This window comes from Pinus tabuliformis, chromosome 9 (assembly GCF_031772625.1).
Source record: "Pinus tabuliformis cultivar Carrire ecotype Pingquan chromosome 9, CPIR1, whole genome shotgun sequence".
NCBI classification, from domain to species: Eukaryota; Viridiplantae; Streptophyta; class Pinopsida; order Pinales; family Pinaceae; genus Pinus; species Pinus tabuliformis.
Genome location: NC_142307.1, coordinates 928,499,251 through 928,520,254, shown reverse-complemented (window position 1 = coordinate 928,520,254; position 21,004 = coordinate 928,499,251).

The window sequence follows — 21,004 nt, the reverse complement described above, 5'->3', positions numbered from 1 at the left end:
TCAATCCAGGGTATAAAGACCCTCTTCATTTCTTTTACAATCCAATAGCGTTTCATTAAAACAAAATTATATAATAAACCCAGAAACCCTCTTAATAAGGACTATCAGTATCAAAGCTTCTAATAAAAAATTATATTAAGAAACGCCTCCCAGAGAGGGGTAGGACTAGCCGCATACCCAAAAAGCCAAATAAGGAGAAATTCCTTTGAGATTCGACATTACAGACATTACAGCTTAAAGGCATGTGCACAAGCTCTTATGGAAAGTAAATTAGGAGAATTGGAGTGATAAAACCTAGCTGGTTCATTATCTAAACATCCAGAACCGCCGCTTGATAACATTTCAGAATAAGACCCTTCACATACCCAAAAACCCTATAGGGTAAAACGATAGACGTTGATAGGATTTCAGAACGTGTGCCTCACGTAACCCTCTTTGGGTAATGAGGTGAATTCAGAGAAAAATTTCATGCAAGAAAAGAAACAATTACATATACCCAACAAGTCTAAGAAATGATTAATGGTGTTTCAAATTAAACCTCAGGAAGACTATTGTACCTGTCAGGGCCGAGAGTTTGAGACATTTCGTTGAAGCAATGGAATGCTGGATGAATCGACCAACCACACCACCAAAGCAAGCATGTAGCAGTCGAGGAGGGACGAATGTAACATCAAAGGGGTAAGCAAACCATAAGTTTGGGCTAGACCATTAGCTCTGCAAAGTCGATGAACCAAAACACCATACCATTCTACCTCACAGTCTAATCGACGAAAGAGATAAGGGTTTACACATTGCCATTGGATGAACCCAAGTCGCGGAGGACCGTTGATGAGGCGAGGCTTTCGAGGAAGGATCGACAGCTGGAGAGCAGGCAGAAGACTCCAGAGACCTGCTCCCACCATCGCTCGGAAGGCCAGATGCATTGTATTAGTGACTAACCTTTCCATATGTAATATCACATAAATTAATCTTAGAGTACAGTGATAATGAATTCTGGCATTAATGAATATACTATAGAATATCACATATCCTCGGTAAAAGATTTATTAGTTCAATGCTTTAACCATACTATTTTCATTATAGTTTATCGTTGAAATTTGGAGTTAATAAATTTTTATTATTATGTGAATTTATGGAGACATGACAAGTGGTATCAGAGCCTCAAGTTGCAAAATTGAGACCTCTGGAACAAATGATTAACAGTGTTGTGATGTGCACAGAGAAAGAGAAAGAAGTAAAGTACAACCAGCATGAGGTGAACTAGACTTACTCCACATAGACCCATAACAGGAACAAGACCAACATCCCTTCCAGAAGCCAATCCTGAGGTATGGGTACAACTAGGAGAAGAGCCATGCAATACCAATGATACTATATTTGAAATAGTACAAGAATTAAAGGACAAAATGGTTGGGTTGTGGGAAGATAATGAAAGATTGATGTAAGAACAAGAGAAGATTATGAAGAGTCTATCCGATAGATAGAATCAACGGCAAACAGTTTCCAGTCTCGAACATGGAAACATGATCGGAGAGCACGAATTCATAAATTAGAACTCAAAAATTTAAGAAGGAGAAGAGTATCGATAGGATGGATCTAATAATGTATCAAATCACAGAAAGCAAAATGACAAAAAATTGAGTTGCAGGGTGAGTTTTGAAAGATCAAACCTCCCCTCTTCGATGGTGAACAGGAAGAAGTTGTTGAAGCCTGGCTTATCAACATGAATAAGTACTTCTAGTTATATGAATATGACCATAATCTGAAGGCCCACTTGTCCATTTATCAGTTGCAGGGAAAGGCCACCTTGTGGTGGGAGGAGGTGAAGACGGTACGTGGGGTTAATGAGCAGAACGTGACCTGGGAAAAATTTCAAAGGTACTTCAAGGAAAAATACTTAACTGAAAGATTTTATGATGAGAAGGCGAAAGAGTTCCATGACCTGTGCTTGGGGCAACTGTCCATAGATGAATTTATAACAAAATTCACATCCTTGTTGCGATATGTTCCCTACATATGGGAAGAGAAAGCAAAGGTGCAAAGGTTTATCAGCAGTTTGTCATTATTCATGAAGGAACATATCGAATTTGACAACCCAAAGACCATGGATGAGGTTATACGAAAGGCTTGTATATGTTATCAGCAAAATAGACCAAAGGGTGATGGAGGAAAGAGGTGGTTTGATAAAAAAGGAACAAGGTTTGTCTTTATAAAAAAGGGAAATAACATTGTTGGCAACAAAGGACCCCATAAAGGTCAACCAAACAAGATTGTTAACAGAAATCAGCCTAGATTCAGAATCCTGGGTGAGTCTAAAACAAATGAGCAATCTGGGAGAACAAAAGTGGAGATAGCAGCTAGACCACTAGTACAGTGTTGGGGATGTGGAGGGCCACATTATGTCAAAAATTGTCCATACCACAAGGGAACAGATCAAGTGGCACAGCTTCAGGAAGCATCAACTATGGGTGAAGTAGCAAGGAGTATTCCTAAGATCAATGCAGCCCTTGAAGATCATCAGGAGGAATACCAGCCAACAATGGTGGAATTCGAAGGTAAGATATTCGACCAAACTATCTCTATTTTAATTGATACAAGAGCTACTTTGAGTTACATAAGTCTGAAAATGGTTGAGAAATGCCATTTGAAAACTGTTAAATTTAAAAACCCTTGGCTAGTGCAACTTGCCACAGGGGAAAAACGAAGGGTGTTGGCTAAAGTCAGCAATTGCCCTCTGAAGCTAGTAGGTCAATATATTACAACAGATCTAAATGTCTTACCATTAGGGTCTTATGATGTACTAATAGGCATGGATTGGTTAGAAAAACATTGGTCTCTCATTAATTGCAAATATAAAACTATTAATTACATGGATGAAGAGGGATTGAAATGAGAAATGCAAGGTATACGAAGACCACTAAAAAAAGAACTGTAACAGCTTCTCAACTAGAAAAATATATTTGAAAAGGATGTCAAATTTATGCCATACAGGTGGGGTATATCGACTGAAGTGAAAAATCTGGAAGTCTAAAAGATATACCTGTAGTATAGAAATTTCCAAATGTATTTCCCGAGGAAATTCTTGGACTGCCTCGAAAGAGAAATATAGATTTTACTATTCAGTTGATCCCTGGAGCTACCCTAGTATCCTGAGCCCCTTATCGTATGATCATCCCAGAACTGATTGAATTGAAAATTCAGCTATAAGAACTACTTGGTAAAACATATATACGCCCAAGTGTCTCACCTTGGGGATCCCCTGTACTTTGCGTCAAGAAGAAAGATGGAATCTTATGAATGTGCATGGATTATTGATAGCTAAACAAGTTGATAGTTAAAAATAAATATCATTTGCCTCGTATTGATGAACTATTTGACCAAGTAAAGGGAGTGACGGTATTCTTGAAGATTGATCTTCACTCAGGATACCATCAAATTAGGATTAAGGAAGATGATATAGCCAAAACAACGTTTAGAACATGCTATTGGCATTATGAGTTCATTGTGTTGCCGATTGGGTTAACTAATGCACCCGCGATTTTTATGTGTCTAATGAACAATATTTTTCATCAATATTTGGATAAGTTTGTACTAATTTTTATTGATGACATATTAATCTATTCTCGGAACATTGAAGATCGTAAGGAACACCCATGCATTGTTCTGCAAACCTTGAGGGAGCACTAGTTGTACGCCAAGTACAACAAATGTGATTTCTTCAAGGAACAATTTCAATATTTGGGACACATCATTACTAAATATGGGATTGCGATGGAAATGGAGAAAATAAAAACCATAATGGAATGTCCAGTAACCAAGAATGTAGCTGATATAAGGTCCTTCATGGGTCTGGCTGGATACTATAGGAGGTTTGTTGAAGGATTTTCCAAGGTAGCATACCCCATTACTTCTCTACAAAAGAAAGGGAAAGCCTTCACTTGGACCTCAGATTGTCAAAGAAGTTTTGACCAGCTAAAGCACTTGCTTACTACTGCACCTATTCTAAGTATTGCAGACCCAAATAAAGAATACATTGTCTACACCAATGCCAGCAAGGAAGGTGTTGGTGGCGTGCTAATTTAGGAGGGAAAAGTTATTGCTTATGAGTCACGGAAACATGAAGAGGATGAAAAAAATATTCTACTTATGATATGGAGCTGGCAACACTAATCCACGTATTAAAAATGTAGCGACATTATTTATTGGGTAAGAAGTTTCTACTAATGACAGATCATCATAGTTTAACTAACTATTTCAAACAACCTACTATGAATGCTAGGCAGGCCCACTGGATCGATTTCCTGAGTGAATTTGACTTCGACATCAAACACATAAAAGGAAAATAAAACCGTGTTGTTGACTCTTTAAGCCAAAAAGTAAATTGCATATATGAAGTCTCTTTTAGTGAGGTGCATACCACGTTTGCAGAACAGATTAAGGAGGCAGCAATACAAGATCCTGAATATAAAACCTTATGGTAGCAAGCTAAAAAACTGGACAACAACAAATAGCAGTTGGGATATGAGGAAAACTAAGAAGGTTTGTTTTTTTATAGAGGGACAATGTATGTTCCAAATTAGAAAAACATTAAACAAATAATTTTAGATGAATACCACAAAATTCCTTGTGTAGGCCATCCTGGATACCAGAAATTAATCACTACACTCAGAAAAGAATATTTTTGGCCCGGTATGAAAAAGGAAGTGGCTGAATACTTGGCTCATTGTTTGGAGTGTCAACAAGTTAAGGCAGAACATCAACACCTAGCCGGGTTACTCCACCCATTGCCTATTCCAGAATGGAAATGGGAGACTATTTCCATTGATTTTATTACGGGGCTACCTAAGTCTAAAAAGAAGAATGACTCAATAATGGTGGTAGTGGACAAGATGAGCAAGTTTGCTCACTTTGTACCTGTACAGTCTACTTTTAAGGCCATTCAAATTGCTAACATATTCATGCAAAATATCTTTAGATTACATGGAATACCAAGAGTCATAATTTCCAATCGTGATCTAAAATTGATATCACCTTTTTGGAAAGCCTTGTTTGGAGGTCTACAGACACAACTACATTTTCGTATTGCTTATCACCCTCAAACGGATGGGCAGACTGAGCGAGTGAATCAAATAGTAGAAGACATGTTGTGAACTTATGTAATGCAACAACCTTCCAAATGGGAAGATTATATACATTTAGTAGAGTTTTCCTACAACAACAACTACCATACATCATTGAAAATGAGTGCTTTCGAAGTATTATACAGATGCTGATGCAGATTACCTTTGTGTTGGGGTGGACTGGAGGATAAGTTACTAATGGGTCCTAACATGTTGAAAGAAATGGAAAATATGGTAAAAAGGGTGCACTCAAATTTAAATACTGCTCAAGGCTGTCAGAAAATTTTTCTCAGCAGAAAGATAAGTTTTCGCGAGTTTCAAGTGTGAGATCATGTTTACATTCGAATACGAGCCAAGAGGAGTACTCTGCATTGGAGTGGCTGTGCTAAATTAGCACCCAGATTTTGTGGTCCCTTTTAAATTCTAGCCTGAATAGGACCTGTGGCCTATCAACTTGGCTTGCCCAATCACATATGTGTGCATTGTGTTTTCCATGTTTCTGTTTTTAAAAAATATGTATATGATCCTAACCACATAATCAATTGGCAAGATATACAGGTAAGTAAACTCTCTATGAGAATATAGTATGTTATGAAGAATTACTAAGACAAACTGCCAGAGGAAAGCTGACTAAAATTTCTTTATTATGTGTAGGTCGAACTGGAAGGAGAGTTCTTAGTCGAACCGCAAGATATACTCGATCGAAGAGAATTAATGTTGTAGAGACGAATTATCACCCAAGTTAAAGTGCAATGGCTGCACTTTGGACCAGAGGAGGCCACTTGGGAGGATGAACATGTTAAGAGGAAGACCTACCCAGATCTATTCGCAAGAAAAACATCGGGACAATATTTAATCTTAGGGGGGAAGATGTGATGTCCCCCAGTAATTGTAAATATTTAATTACTGCAGTAAACAAACTGAATGTTACTATTTAAGTTTATAAATTTATTACTTTGATTAAAGTTTTACATGAGGTAAATGTCTTGATAATGACAATCATATGGTACTCGCATGTCAGGTTGTTAGGATAGGAAGTTTTTTATCCCTAACTACTTCCTTGAAGATTTATTCTCAAGGAAAGGAAATCAAGAGGGCATTGGTACCTAAGATGAAAGGAGGAAAAGAAATAGGAAGGGTTATGTGCTGAAGAGTGAGGAATATTCCCAGAAGGCTAAGTCTGGTTAGGACTAGATAGCTGTGAGAAATAGGACTGATAGTCTTGCAGGAAACATCTTGTGTGTGAGTAACAGCTTGGGGGGAGACTTGGGCCTGAAGGCAAGTCTCAAGGTTGGGAGAAAAATCTGATAACTCAGTTGTTTGACTTCAAACAAATGACTATGGTTACATAATGAACCGGATAAGTATTCTAAACTTTATGTAATCATTTATGTTGTGAAATTAATGCTGCAAATAAAGTTGAAAAATGATATTTCTTTAGAGCAGTTAAGTATGATGGCCTGTAGCAACAATTTGTAACTATGTTCTAGTATATACAGCAATTAAAATAAAAACTCTGCAAATCTGTAGCAAGAGTAGCAAAATTCTTAGAAGAATAAATCTTAAGTGATTACCATGCAAATCCATTTAAGGGGAAAAATAGAAATCAAAGAAGGGAATTTCTAGATAAAACTTAATCCTTTCAATAGTAGTGTTATAGTTCTGGAAATAATTATTTTAACATGACTGAATATTCAAAACAAATTCTCTTCATTCTAGTACAATGATGTAAAGAATAAGAAACCAATATTTAAGGCCAAACTATTGTTATGCACAATGCACATATTTGTTAAGGAAATTACCCTAAACAAAAGGAAAACAAGAAACAATATATTACAATAACTAAATGTTAACAAAATTATGGTGGTCTGTCGGGGAAAGAAATTACAAACAAAATAGAAAACCCCAAAATTAATTATAGGTCTAGAGGACAAGGACCCTCCATGGGTTATAGCAAGTAAATACTATGATGCACAGTAATGTTAGGACTCGGGTCGAAAACCCTGTTAATTTCAGAAGTAACTACAAATAATATAGAACAAAATCAACAAGATATCAAACCATTTCTGGAAAAACGCCAAAACTGATATATTCATTACAATAAAAAAACAGTGAAGAACCATTGATAAACTAGAATTTGAAAAGAGAGAAAAACAGAGTTCAATCCAAGGTATAAGACCCTCTTCGTTTCTTTTACCATCCAGTAGCAGTATATTCAAACAAAATTACACAGTAAACTCATAAACCCTCTTAATAGGGACTCTCAGTATTATACTTTTGATAAAAAAATTATATCAAGAAATGCCTCTTGCAGAGGGGCAGGACTAGCCGCATACCCGGAAAGCCAAATAAGGAGAAATGGCTCCGAGATTCGACATTACAGACATTACAGCTTAAAGGCCTATGCACAAACTCTTATGGAAAGTAAATAAGAGAACCAGAGTGATAAACCCAGCTGGTTCATAACCTAAACTTCCAAAACCGTCATCTGGTAGCATTTCAGAATAAGACCTTTCACATACCCGGAAAACCCAATAGGGTAAAACGATAAACCTTGACAGGATTCCAGAAGGTGTGCCTCGCATAACCCTCTTTGAGTATTGAGGACTCTAGAGAAACCTGTCATGCAAGAAAAGAAACCATTACATATATCCAACAAGTCTAAGAAATGATTAATGGTGTTTCAAATTAAACCTCAGGAAGACTACTGTACCTGCTAGGGCCAAGAGTTTGAGACCTTTTGTCGAAGCAACAATACGTTGGATGAATCTACCAACCACGCCACCAGAGAAAGCATGTATCAGCCAAGGAGGGACGACTGTAACATCACAAAGGGGTAAGAAAACCATAAGTTTGGACCAGACCATTAGCTCTGCAAAGCTGATGAACCAAAACACCATACCATTCTACCTCACAGTCTAATCAACAAAAGAGATAAGGGTTTACACGCTTTCGTTGGATGAACTGAAGTCATGGAGGACCGTTGATGAGATGAGGTTTCTGAGGAAGGATCGACAGCTGGAGAGAAGGAAAAAGACTACAGAGACCTACTCCCGCCATCGCTCGGAAGGGAAGATGCATTGTATCAGTGACTAACCTTTCCATATGTAATATCACATAAATTAATCAAAGAGTATAGTGATAATAAATTCCAACATTAATGAATATACTATAGAATATTGCATATCCTCCGTGGTAAAGGATTTATCAGTTCAATGCTTTAATCATACTATTTTCATTATAGTTTATAGCTAAGATTTGGAATTAATAAATTTTGTTTTATTATGTGAATTTATGGAGACATTACATTTTCCTTGAAATCCAAAAATGAACTTTTAGATTTACAATATTAAGTTATAGACTTTATATAGCATTGGAAAATAAAATTTAAATAATATACATATATATTTTGCCCTTCCTTTTATCAAATGTAACTTTCAAATTCTTTTCTCTAGTTTAAAGCAATAAATTCTTAACTAAATATTCTTCTATTCCTCTTTGATAAAATCTTCTTAATAGATTTTCCAAATAGTCAATTTTATTAGCCATGACTAATCACTTTATTTAACCTCATTATACATTCTTGTTCTCACAAATAGCTTTTGTGACCTTGATGATGGATAGAGCGTCCACCTAAAACACCAATATTATAATTATGATACACATTTTTTGCAAAAAAAAAAAAAAAAAATCAAATTAACAACCTAAATTCTTTTTAACACTCAAAATATACACTCATATTAATTAATTAGCTATGATAAAATAATATTAACTAAACAAAATACTAAAATATAAAATATCAAAAAAAATTATTATTTTTTAATTATTAATTTAATCATACAACTTGATTTTTATATTTTTAAAAATTATTAATTTAATCATACCATTTAGGTTTTATATTATTTGAAGGTTCAAATATTATTTTAATTTAAAATAGACTAGTTTATCTAATAACAAGTTTTCTATCATCAAAATTGTGGTTGCTACTCGTTTAAAAATCCTATTACCTTCTCATTTATGTAAATCACATTACCTCCTCATTTAGGTAAGTAGTGTATTACTTTAAATTGCATAAGTAAAGTGGATAAAAATTGTTTAAAATAAGCTAAATAGGATAATATAGGTGAGTAAAGTAGGAAAAATTAATAAGAATATATTTAGTTTATTTTATTCTATTTTTAAATTTAATTAGGTTAATATTTTATTTTTTTTTAATTTTGGAATAAAAATTTTAAAATTTAAATTTAATTACTAATTTAAATTAGATAGTAAATATTTAATCTCCATAAAATATTATTGAATATTTTTAATAATAATGATCTTGAAAATAATTATATCATTTATGTTTTTTTCAAATAAAAAAAATTGATATATGAATATGTGTTATATTAAAATGAATTATGATTTTTTGAGCATGTGGTGTATTAATCTATATCATTGTAACAAAATTTATTTATAAGTTAAAAATTTCCATAATAAAATAGGAGTGAATTTTCATGTTTAAAAAATCTTGTTATATTAGTGTATAAAACTAATATATGTTTACAATTAATAATAATAATAATAATTTAAAATTAAATTAATTTATATTTTTAAAATTTTACAACATATATTATAAAATAAATTTTAATTTGATTTAATTTATATAAGTCTACTAATTTAATAAATAAATATATTTATTTTTATTATAAATAAATATTTCATTAAATTTATTTAATTTTTCCAAAATGAAATAGGTATGTAAAGTTTACAATTAATAATAATAATAAATTTTGACATCTTAAACGACCATGAACCTGACTCTGATCATAGGCCTTTACTTATAACTCTCAATTTTGTCATGCATAGAGCTCCCACAGAAAATAATACTTACAACCAAAAGAACTTAATATTTGATAGAAATAAAAATGATCTCTTTCTAAATGAATTAAAAAATAATTTTCTTCCTTTATCTAGTATAGACAACATAGAAGACCTCTATCATAATTTTACTACAACTCTCTCATATTCTATTAACAAGTGCTCAATTGAAGTTTCAAATAATAAAAGAAATAGCAAAACCAATCCATGGTATGACAAAGAGTGTAATAGTGCGAGCAGAGCAATTAAGGAAGTTGTTGATGAATCTCTTAAAATGGACAAGATAAAAATATATAAAGCCCTAACTAAAAGGAAAAAGAGGCAGTACATTCGTTAAAGACAAGAGAATCTCTTACACCTCTCTAAGGCAACTCCTAAGAAATTTTGGAGGAAAATTCTGACCAGGAAGACTAAAGATAATAATAAAATTGCTCTTCATGATTGGAATTCCTATCTTAAAAAGCTTTATGAATCTCCAAATGTCATGGATAATTTGGAAACCCTCCTCACAACAAAAGAAGTTTTCTCTTTAGAAGACATTAAGTTTGGGGTTAATCACCTCGCTAATGGGAAAGCTAAGGACATTGAAGGTTACCAGGCAGATATCTTAAAAATTGGAGGTCCTGTCCTCATCCCCCACATTGACAAGCTTTTCAATCAAGTAGTCAAGCAAGGGTTCCCTAAGCCTTGGACTGAGAGCCTCATTATCCCTATTTTTAAAAGTGGGGATACAAATAAGCCCTCTAATTATCAAACAATTATGATCAGCCCTCTCTTAGCCAAGTTATATGGTAGTATTTTGGAAAAGAAGTTAAGCATATGGCTTGAAAGTGAAGGTAAGTGGGTTAAAGGCCAAGCAGGTTTCAAAAGGCATCACTCAACAACAAGCCACCTCGTTATGCTTAGGCTCATTGCGGAGAAATGTTGTAATGATAAATCCAATTTATTTTGTTGCTTTGTTGACTTTAGAAAGGCTTTCGATACGGTTCCTAGATACAACCTTTGGAATAGATTAGAAGAACTAAAGGTTCCTCTTGAGTTGAGAGCTGCTGCTATAAGGTTATACGAGAATGTAGTTGCCAAGCTAAAGAGCAATGAGGGGTGGTCGAAAGATATTAAGTGTAACATCGGAGTTAAACAAGGTTGCTCCCTCTCCCCTACCCTATTTGACATTTACATCAATAAGCTCGAAGGCTATTTAGAGGAAGCACGATGTGATGGCACGATCTTAGCTGGGATAGTCGTCATCCTTCTTCTCTATGTTGACGATATTGTTCTTTTGGCAAGGTGCTCATCTGATCTTGATAAGCAACTCAGACTTCTTAAGGATTTATGCTCTACCATGGGTATGACTATTAACACTGACAAAACAAAAGTTATGATTATCAAATCCAAGAAGGACACTTACGCTAATTTTATGTATGACAATAATAACTTGGAGGAAGTGTATTCTTATAAGTACCTAGGAATTGATATTCATCACAAGCTCAACTAGAACCATAGCATTGAGAAAAGAATTAATGGGGGGTGGAAAGCTTATTTTGTTCTTGAAAATAATTGTAAAACGACAAACCTTATAATATGGGATAACAAGAACTTCCTCTTTGAAACTATAGTCACTCCTATTATCTTATATGGCTGTGAAATTTGGGGTTGTAACATCTCCAGAGAATCATGGAGAAACATTGAGCAAATCCAGAAGCGTTTTATAACTTATAACTGAAAAATTAAAAGTAATACAACCTATCCTATTCTCCTTATAGAAGCAGGTATTTCCCCTATTGAGAGCCTAGCTATGATTAGATTTCGGTTGTACAAGCACAAACTCAATAACATAGACGATCATAGACTTCCTAAGCTAGCTTTAAATTCCAGCCAAAACCACCTAAGGCTCAATCGGGGGTAGCATAAAGACACAAGGGCCTGGTTAAACTATTGGGAGATCAACGAGAATGATGCATTACAAAACACGAATAACATTAAAGATATTGTTACTTCTAAGTTCAAAGAAAAAATGTGGTGTGAGAAAGATTTAGTGGCTAAAAGAAAATTAAGTTATTATAAGAAGGTCATCAACCCCACCCTAGAAGATCAAAAGTATCTCTCTATTTTAACTAGCTCAAAGAAGAAAATTAATGTAGCAAAGATTAGAACAAATTCTCATGAGCTCCATAGTGAAAGAGGTCGTTGGGCAGTTCCTAAAACGCCATGGATGGAAAGGATCTGCCATATATGTGGGAATAGGAACATCAAGGTTAGAGTGCCCCGCGTACAACCACATTAGATCTCAGTTTCACAATCTTTGTAACAATAGTGACCTTCTTAGCCTTTTACAATGTCAAAATTATAGTGGGATCGGGAGGCTTCTCTCCAAGCTTTTTGAGCATAGGAATAAAATATTAAATCAAAATAAATAATTTGTTTCTTTAGGTCCGATAGACCAATGTTTGGTCTCAGCGGACGTTAACCATCATCATCATCATCATAAAATAAAATTAAAATTTAATTAATTTTATATTTTTAAAATTTTACAATATATATTATAAAATAAATTTTAATTTGATTTAATTTATATAACTCTACTAATTAGTAAATAAATATATTTAATTTTACTATAAATAAATATTTCATTAAATTTATTTAATTTTTCCAAAATGAAATAGGTATGTAAAGTGATCTCAAATTGGAAAAGAGATTAGTTTCACTGCTTTGCTTACACCCTTATTTATTTAAAGGCAATGCTGACTTAACAGGTCATGACAATAGGTGAGTAGAGTGGAAAAGTGAGTGAGAGAAAATGAAGGGTCAGGTGTTCATTGAAAACCTTCTCCGGTAGGCTGGACATATCTTTTCCGAGATGAGATAAATTATCGCAGTGTTCAAGGACGGCGGCCAATAATGTTGGTTTGCCGCCTTTGAATTCAATAATATCCATAGCGTTCACGGGTCTGCCACCGCCGAAAATGTCCAAAGAAATCGAAGGAGACGCTGACGTAACATGACATTGAATTGTTCACGGGTCTTCCACCGCCGAAAATGTTGAAAGAAAACGAAGGAGACGCTGACGTAACATGGCACGACACAGATACTTGAATTGTGGTAAATATCGAAAGCACCAACACATTCCGTAAGTAATCCGAAGAAACTCTTACAGGGAAAAAATCGGAACCGTGGGTGGTTGTATTAAAAACCATTCACCATTCGTTTAATTATATTATTCCTTTGGTTTCCTGCATTATCCATGCTGACTTAACATGAGAAGACGTACTGAAGAAAAGTGGAAACGTATTTACAGAGAAAATATTAGAAGCTCCAGTTTCTAATTAAAAACTTCGCGCATATAGAAGAGTCTCTCATTGAAAAGTTTATGGACTAAAACATTACGTCATAGAGTTCGATAAAGTCATAAAGTGTATGGTTAAGCCATTTTTTTTTTATGAAAATATTCATTAAAATTTCTAATAAAAATGTTCATATTGGGGGATCGTTTCTAGGTTTATCACCATGAACAAATTACTTTATTAGGAGCAAAAAGAACAGTGATGTTCCATACCAAAACAAAAAGGTAGTACCTAATCAGCCTAAGAATGTAAAAGCTGCAAATCAGAATCTTCCAGTTACTAAAACCTTGCAAATCCTTTCTAGACCTAGTCAAAATCCTCCCAGTCTTATTATCGAAGATGTAATCAATGACCAACCTTCTAAGGAACAACCTTCCACTTCAGTTCCCCTCAAGGAAACAATGGAACAATCTACATTAGAAACTCCAATTAAAAAGACTCCAAACAATGAAAAAGAAGAACAAACCACTCAAAATGTAGGTGCTAAGATTTCAAATGTTCAAATAGATAAAGCCCCTCTCCCTTTTAATTTGGGAGCAAAGGTGGCCAAACTTAAAATCTCAGTTCCTTTAACAAAACTAGTTAAACATGAAACTTACAGATCTCAAATAAGCAAATCTTTAAACTTCGTTGAAAATGAAGACTCTGTTAACCTATTTGATGATCAACCTGAGTTAATTTTCGAACCTGATGTTAATGGAAAACCAGTGGAATGAGGGGTACCACCTTTTTACATTAGCCTTAACATCCACGATAAAATCCTACATAATGCCATGCTAGACTCTCGGGCTTCACACAACCTTAAGCCTAAATTTGTCATGGAGAAGCTAAACTTGGATATCACCAGACTCTACAAAGACCTCTTTTCATTTGATTCAAGCCAAGTTAAGTGCCTAGGACTTATAAAAGACTTGTGTGTTTCCCTAGTGCAGTACCCTGCTAAAACCATTTTAATGGACATAGTTGTTGTTGATATACCACCTAAGTATGGTATGTTTTTGTCTAGATCTTGGGGTGCCAAACTCCAGGGGTCTCTACAACTTGACATGGCGTATGCTACCATTTCAGTCTTTTGACATCCTAAGAAACTGTATAGAGAAACTCTGATGAAGTATGTAGTGAGTACATAGGAGAGGCCTCAAAACATTCCTATATATTCAATGCATTCTCATATTGATTCTTTCATTCTTTATAATACTGAATCTAACCAAGAAAATACTTCAGAAAACACTATAGCAGAACCAAAATAAATTTTAGTAACAGATGAAAATCAAAGTGTCCAAATTCATGAAATTTCGTAAAATAAAGATGACTTAGATACTTTAGTTAGAAAAGATTTCATTCCCCCAAATAGTGAAAATTATGAGCATGAAATCCTATGGCATCTTAAATTTGATGGGTCAGTAAACAAACTAGGTGCAGGAGTAGGAGTATGGATTTACAACCTAGAAAATGATCATTCAGAGGCTCATGCCTATAGATTGAACTTTAAATGTACAAACAATATGGCAGAATATGAAGCACTTCTGTTAGGTCTAAAATTGGTCAACAGGTTAGGAGCCATAAGAGTCTCTATTATGGTAGATTCTGAGTTCGTAATAAAACAAATTAATGTTGTTTATACAACTAGGGACCCTAGATTAGGATTTTACAGAGGTATAGTTGTAGAAATACTAAATACTTTTTTAGAAACCAAGCTTGTTGTTATTCCAAGAAAACACAACATGCAAGCTCACAGTTTAGTGATGTTTTCTAGTACTTGCAAGTTGCCATTTCAGTCCAACCATCAGTACATTGTTGAGGTTAGGCATAGACCTGCTATTCCTGAAAACTTAAGAACTGGCAAGTGTTTGATAATGATCAGCAAATTAACAATTTTCTAACTTTAGATGAGGAATTTGTAAATAGTAACATAGACACAGACATGATATTAGATTTTGATTGCACTAATGAAATAGAAATTAACAAAGTATAAGATGAAAAGATAGATAATTTCTACCCCAAAAAGTTTGCAAAATCTGATATTCGAAACCTAAAACAAATGGAAATTGATGAAGCAATCGATGAAGAATCTGATGTCATCAATCTGAAAGATAATATTTTACCCAAAGGATTAACTCCTTTAGAAGACTTATTTGATTCAAATGATGTTCCTAAAAATCTTAAAATGGAACCTTTGAAATCAGACATTGAAGAATGTAACATTGGCTCTGAAGAAGATCCCAAAATGATAAAACTTTCAAAACCTTTTCCTCCCAATCAAAAAGTGAAATACATAGAACTGCTAAAGGAATTCCAAGACGTTCTTGTCTGGAATTATGAGGACCTTAAATCCTATGATACCAACATAATACAACACACCATTCCATTAAAAGAAGACCAAAAGTCTTTTAGATAGAAGCTTAGAAGGATTAATCATTTTCTATTGCTTTCTATCGAAAAGGAGATCAAAAGAATGTATGAAGATAAGATTATTGCACCAATTAGATTCTGAGACTGGGTTTCTAATTTGGTACCTACAAGAAAGAAAACTGGCGAAATCAGACTATGTGTTGAACTTAGGAATTTAAATAAAGTTTCACTAAAGGATAACTATCCCATTCCTAAAATGGACCACATATTACAGAGGGTAGTAGGTTCCACCAGAATCTCACTACTAGATGGCTTCTCTAGTTATAACCAAATCCTAGTCCACCCAGATGATCAGGCGAAGACTGCATTCACTACACCATGGGGCACCTTCATGTATGTGAAAATGCCTTTTGGGTCAAAAAACGCAGGGCCACCTTTCAAAGAGCAATGGACATAGCCTTTGCAAAAGAAATGCATGACTTCCTGGTAATATACCTAGATGATATCACAATATTCTCTAAATCAGATCAGCAACACCTAGATCATTTTAGGTAGGTTTTTACCAAGTGTAGGAAGTATGGAATTTCCCTGAATCCTAAAAAATATTTATTTGGACTGGAAGAGGGAAAACTGCTAGGCCAGATAATCTCCAAAGATGGTATCCGGATTGACCCAACCAGAATTGAAGCCATTTTGTAGATACCACATCCTAGGAGCATCGAAGAACTACAAGCATTTTTAGGTAAATTAAACTTTTTGAGAAGATTTATCTCTAACTTAGCTGAACTAATTAGATTATTAACAACATGTTAAAGAAAGATTCAACTATTAAATGGAATCTAGAGGCTAAAAATCCATTTGAAGATATAAAGCTAGCCTTAACACAAACACCAGTCCTCATCAGTCCAATGTTTGATTGTGATTTCATCATTTTTTCTTTCGCCTCAGAACACACAATTGCTACAGTCCCCCTGCAAAAGAATGATCAGGGTTTTGAACAACCAATAGCCTTCTTCAGTAAAGCCTTGAGAGATGTACCTTTAAAGTATAATATAATGGAAAAGGAAGATTTTTCTCTAGTTAAAGCTATTAAAGATTTCAGAGTTTATATCTTGTACTCTCATATAGTAGCTTATGTTCCCAATGCTATAGTCGAAGACATTCTAACACAGGATGGACCAGATGGAAAGAGAGAGAAGGGAATAGCTACCATATTAGAGTATTATTTGGAAATTAAACCTACAAAATTGATCAAAGGCCAAGGTTTAGCCAAACTCATGGCTGAATCAAACTGCCAGGCCGTAGACATAAATTTCATCGCAGAATTGGATAACGAAGAGGAGATGGCAACTCCACAGATTAGCTAGGCCTTTATATACTCACCATGGTATGCTGACATAATATACATTCTACAAAATCTTCAAGCTCCTCCTGAGTTGTCGAGAACTAAAAATAGGTTCTTAAAAAAGAAATCTTTAAAGTTTTGCATAATTGACAATGCTTTATTTTGAAAAGACCATGAAGGCATCCTTTTGAATTGTTTGTTAAAGGAAGAATCTGACAAAATAATACGAGAGTTTGATGCAGGTGACTATGGGGGACATATTTATTGGAAGACCACAATAGATAAAATCTTAAGAGCTAGTTTTCAATGGGCCACTTTGTTCCCTGATGTGAAAAAAATTGTAACTTCATGCCACAAATGTCAGATCTTTGAAGGAAAAATAAAACTATTGCCATTGCCTTTGAAACCTATATCTACCGAAAGACCATTTCAATAGTGGGGTCTTGACTTCATTGGTGAAATTCATCCCCCTTCCTCTGCACAACGTAGATGGATCTTGACTGCCATAGATTATTTTACAAAATGGATTGAATCCATACCCTCAATATAGGCTACTGATACTGTCATAATAGGTTTCCTTGAGGCCAACATTCTATCCAGATTTGGTTGCCCTACCAAGATCATCACAGACAATGCAGCAGCATTTAAATAAAAAAGGATGATTGATTTTTGCAACAAATACCACATAACCCTGGGTCACTCCACTGCCTACTATCCCCAAGGAAATGGACTAGTAGAGTCTTCCAACAAAAGCCTAGTGAATATCATCAAAAAATTGTTGGAAGATAACAAGAAGACCTGGAATAAGAAGCTAGTAAATGCCTTGTGGGCAGATAGGCTGACCACTAAGAAGTCCATTGGTACCAGCCCTTACCAGCTAGTCTATGGAATGGAGGTTGTCTTCCCATCTTCTTTGGGAACACCAGTAATGAAATTGCTTCAAGAAGCACAGGTTGAGCCAAATGACATTCAAAGGAGGATTAACTAGACAATACACTTGCAGCAGATCAGGGAAGAAGTCTATATCCGATCCCAAATTGTGCAAGAGAAAATCAAAAAGGCTTTTGACAAAAGAACCATGGCAGAAGATTTCCATGTAGGAGATAAAGTTTTGAAATGGTACTCAAGAAGGGAGGAAAAAGGTAAACATGGTAATTTTTACTTCCTATGGAAAGGCCCTTACATTATTTATGCTTTCAAAGGTAACAATGTTTTTTTTCTCAAAGAATTGGATGGTGCAGAAGTAGAAGGAGGACCAGTGAATGGTCAAGTGTTAAAGCACTACATAGATCCCAGTCAATGATTTTACTAATCACTTGTACATATTATATCATTCAAAAAAGTTTAGTGTTGATTGGATGGTAAAATTTTGGAGTTGAAGTCCGAAGAGAAGGCCCTAAGCTTCAAAAAGTTTCACTATCATAAGTATCAATAAAGCAACAAAGCAAAAGGGAAAATTGCAGAGTAAAATCATAGCAATTCAGAAGGCCATTGATCTACTAGTTCTTGACATTTCACTAGGAAATGCCATCCCCAAGTGGAGCCACTGTTAGGTTCCTATACCAATAGGAGTCATAATTTTTGAATGGTTGATATTAAACCTATAATATGTACATACCTTTGCTTTCTGCAAATTTTTTCCATATTCAAAAAAAAAAATGTAAAGAGGGTATGTCCTAAAAGAAAAGTCAAAGGACAAAAAGAATGAAAAAGGTCAAAAAAGATGAAATATGAACCCCAAAAAAAAAGAAAAAGACCATGAAAGCGTGTAAGTCCAAATGGCACTACTATTTACTTTTCTGCATAATAATCATTGTGTGCAACTTGTTATTCATGCCACAATCCATGGAATCAAACAGTTTAATCTTGGTTATTCCATGTTTTGAATTTCATGTTTAGAGATAGAGAATAAAATTTGACCAAACTGTTTAATATTGGCAGATAATTAGATAGGTAGAGTAATAAAAGGAGCTCAATTGTTTAATCTAAGCCCTTGGATGTAATATGGATAGACTTAGGTAGATTACTTTTGAAAAAAAAAGAATTTTTTTTTTATAAGGGTTTGTTGGCTTAAGTGCACCCTAATAAAGAGTAGAAAAAATGGTAGGATGAGTAGATGGGTAAGTAGTTGAATGGTTGCAGAATTATGATGAATGATTAGTTAATATCATATCATTTAATTTCATCATCATGTTGCTAAAGTATGGATGATAATTGAGCATCTACGCAAAGTCAAATGATTAATTTCCCCATTCATTTCACCCCTAATTTTACTAATTTCCGATAAGAAAAGTCAAAAGTGCCTAAAACATTAAGTTAAAGGGGCTCAGAGCATTTCCTTGACTTTTGGAGGGAGCAAACCCTCAGCCCAATAACTTGTAGGTCCTAAGTACTAAAAGACCCCTCACAAACATTCACCCCCTTCAATTCATTCATTTTTCCCCTTAAAAATCCCTTTTCTTAAGGTAAAAACACCATTTGCTTAGGAAAAGTAATCACCCCCATGTAAAACCCCTCTTTTTCACAAAAACCCAAAAATGCGCATTTAACCCAAGCTATAATGTGTAATGTGAAAAGCAAATAAACTTAATATACATTATACTTAGCACATTCCATTTTCCGCTCTCATTTATTATTTACTTCTAACATTATTTATTAAATTTAAATGAATCAACCCTTTTGTGTATATTCTATTTAAAACCCATATGTTAATATCTCGCCACAAAGTTTGAAACATAAACTTATTAATAAACGGATTAATGGGATTAAGTAAGTCGATCAATGACTAATTAATAACCATGACCCACCACCGAAATAAAAGGATTAATTGGTCAATCAGTGATTAATTAAATCTGTCCCCGCAAATGAAATCATTCTCGACATCATTAAACCTTTGTAATCCTTCATTAATTAATCCCTCCGCACCTTTAAACCCCATCGGGCCCCTCCATTAAACCGCACATCAAATCATCACCCCGATCACCATGCGATCTGACCTTGATTGATCCAATGGTTGACACTCATATCAGGCAGCCTCCGAAGGCCGACCTTTACCCGCTCGATATGGGTGGTTTTACTATTCACGCTGCCGCTACGCGGCACCCGATGAATGGCATCGGGCGTCCTCCGCCTAAAACCACTTTATTCCAAAAGCAGTGCGATATGATCCCACTTACCGCTTCTCGCTAAATGACAAAATGTCACATTCCCCGTGTAACTCCAAGTGTCCTTTTCCCCGTGTACCTGCCAAAATCATTAACCTTACGAATAAAACTAAAAAACTTATAGTTTTTTGTTTTTATAATGAAAAAGAACGCTCTGACCTCCATGCAAGCACCAAAGTATGTGCAACCATCAAGCTACGTCCAAATGCCGATTTACCAAAGCTGATGAAACTCTAGACCACCTTGTAGTCCTGTGCACTTCCAGGAGACAGTGCACAATCGCCATTACTCGATCCAAAAGCCAAAACTAGTTACTTATCCCAATTCGCCGAGAAACCCTGTTTTTTTCCGCAACTTGGACTAAATTGCTTCCAATTCCTAAGTAATTTAGTAAGAAAAATTTCCCAGAGACTCCAAAACACCTGAGTTAGGCCAGTTTTTCCCAAAATTCACTAAAAACCCTTCGCCCCCGTCCTTGAATCCACAAGAACCAATGATGTTTGCCCCAATTGCATTGAATATTATGCCCATTACTACTCATAGGGATTTCGATCATCTCCCAGTAGCTGATAAAGATTTCTAGATTAAAGATACCTCTGTCTCATAATCCCCTCTGAAACTGTTATGCAAATACAGAGACCAGTACCTCAATCATGCAGACAATATAGGGTTTTGGGAATTAGGATTACGCAAATACCAATTCCTGAGAGTTCACATCTTCCCAGAGATTGTACATTACTACCACATGAACTATGATTCCAACCAAAGAGCAGTGAGAATGCCGAACCATTATGTATTATTTACTATCACTGCTGAGCCCAT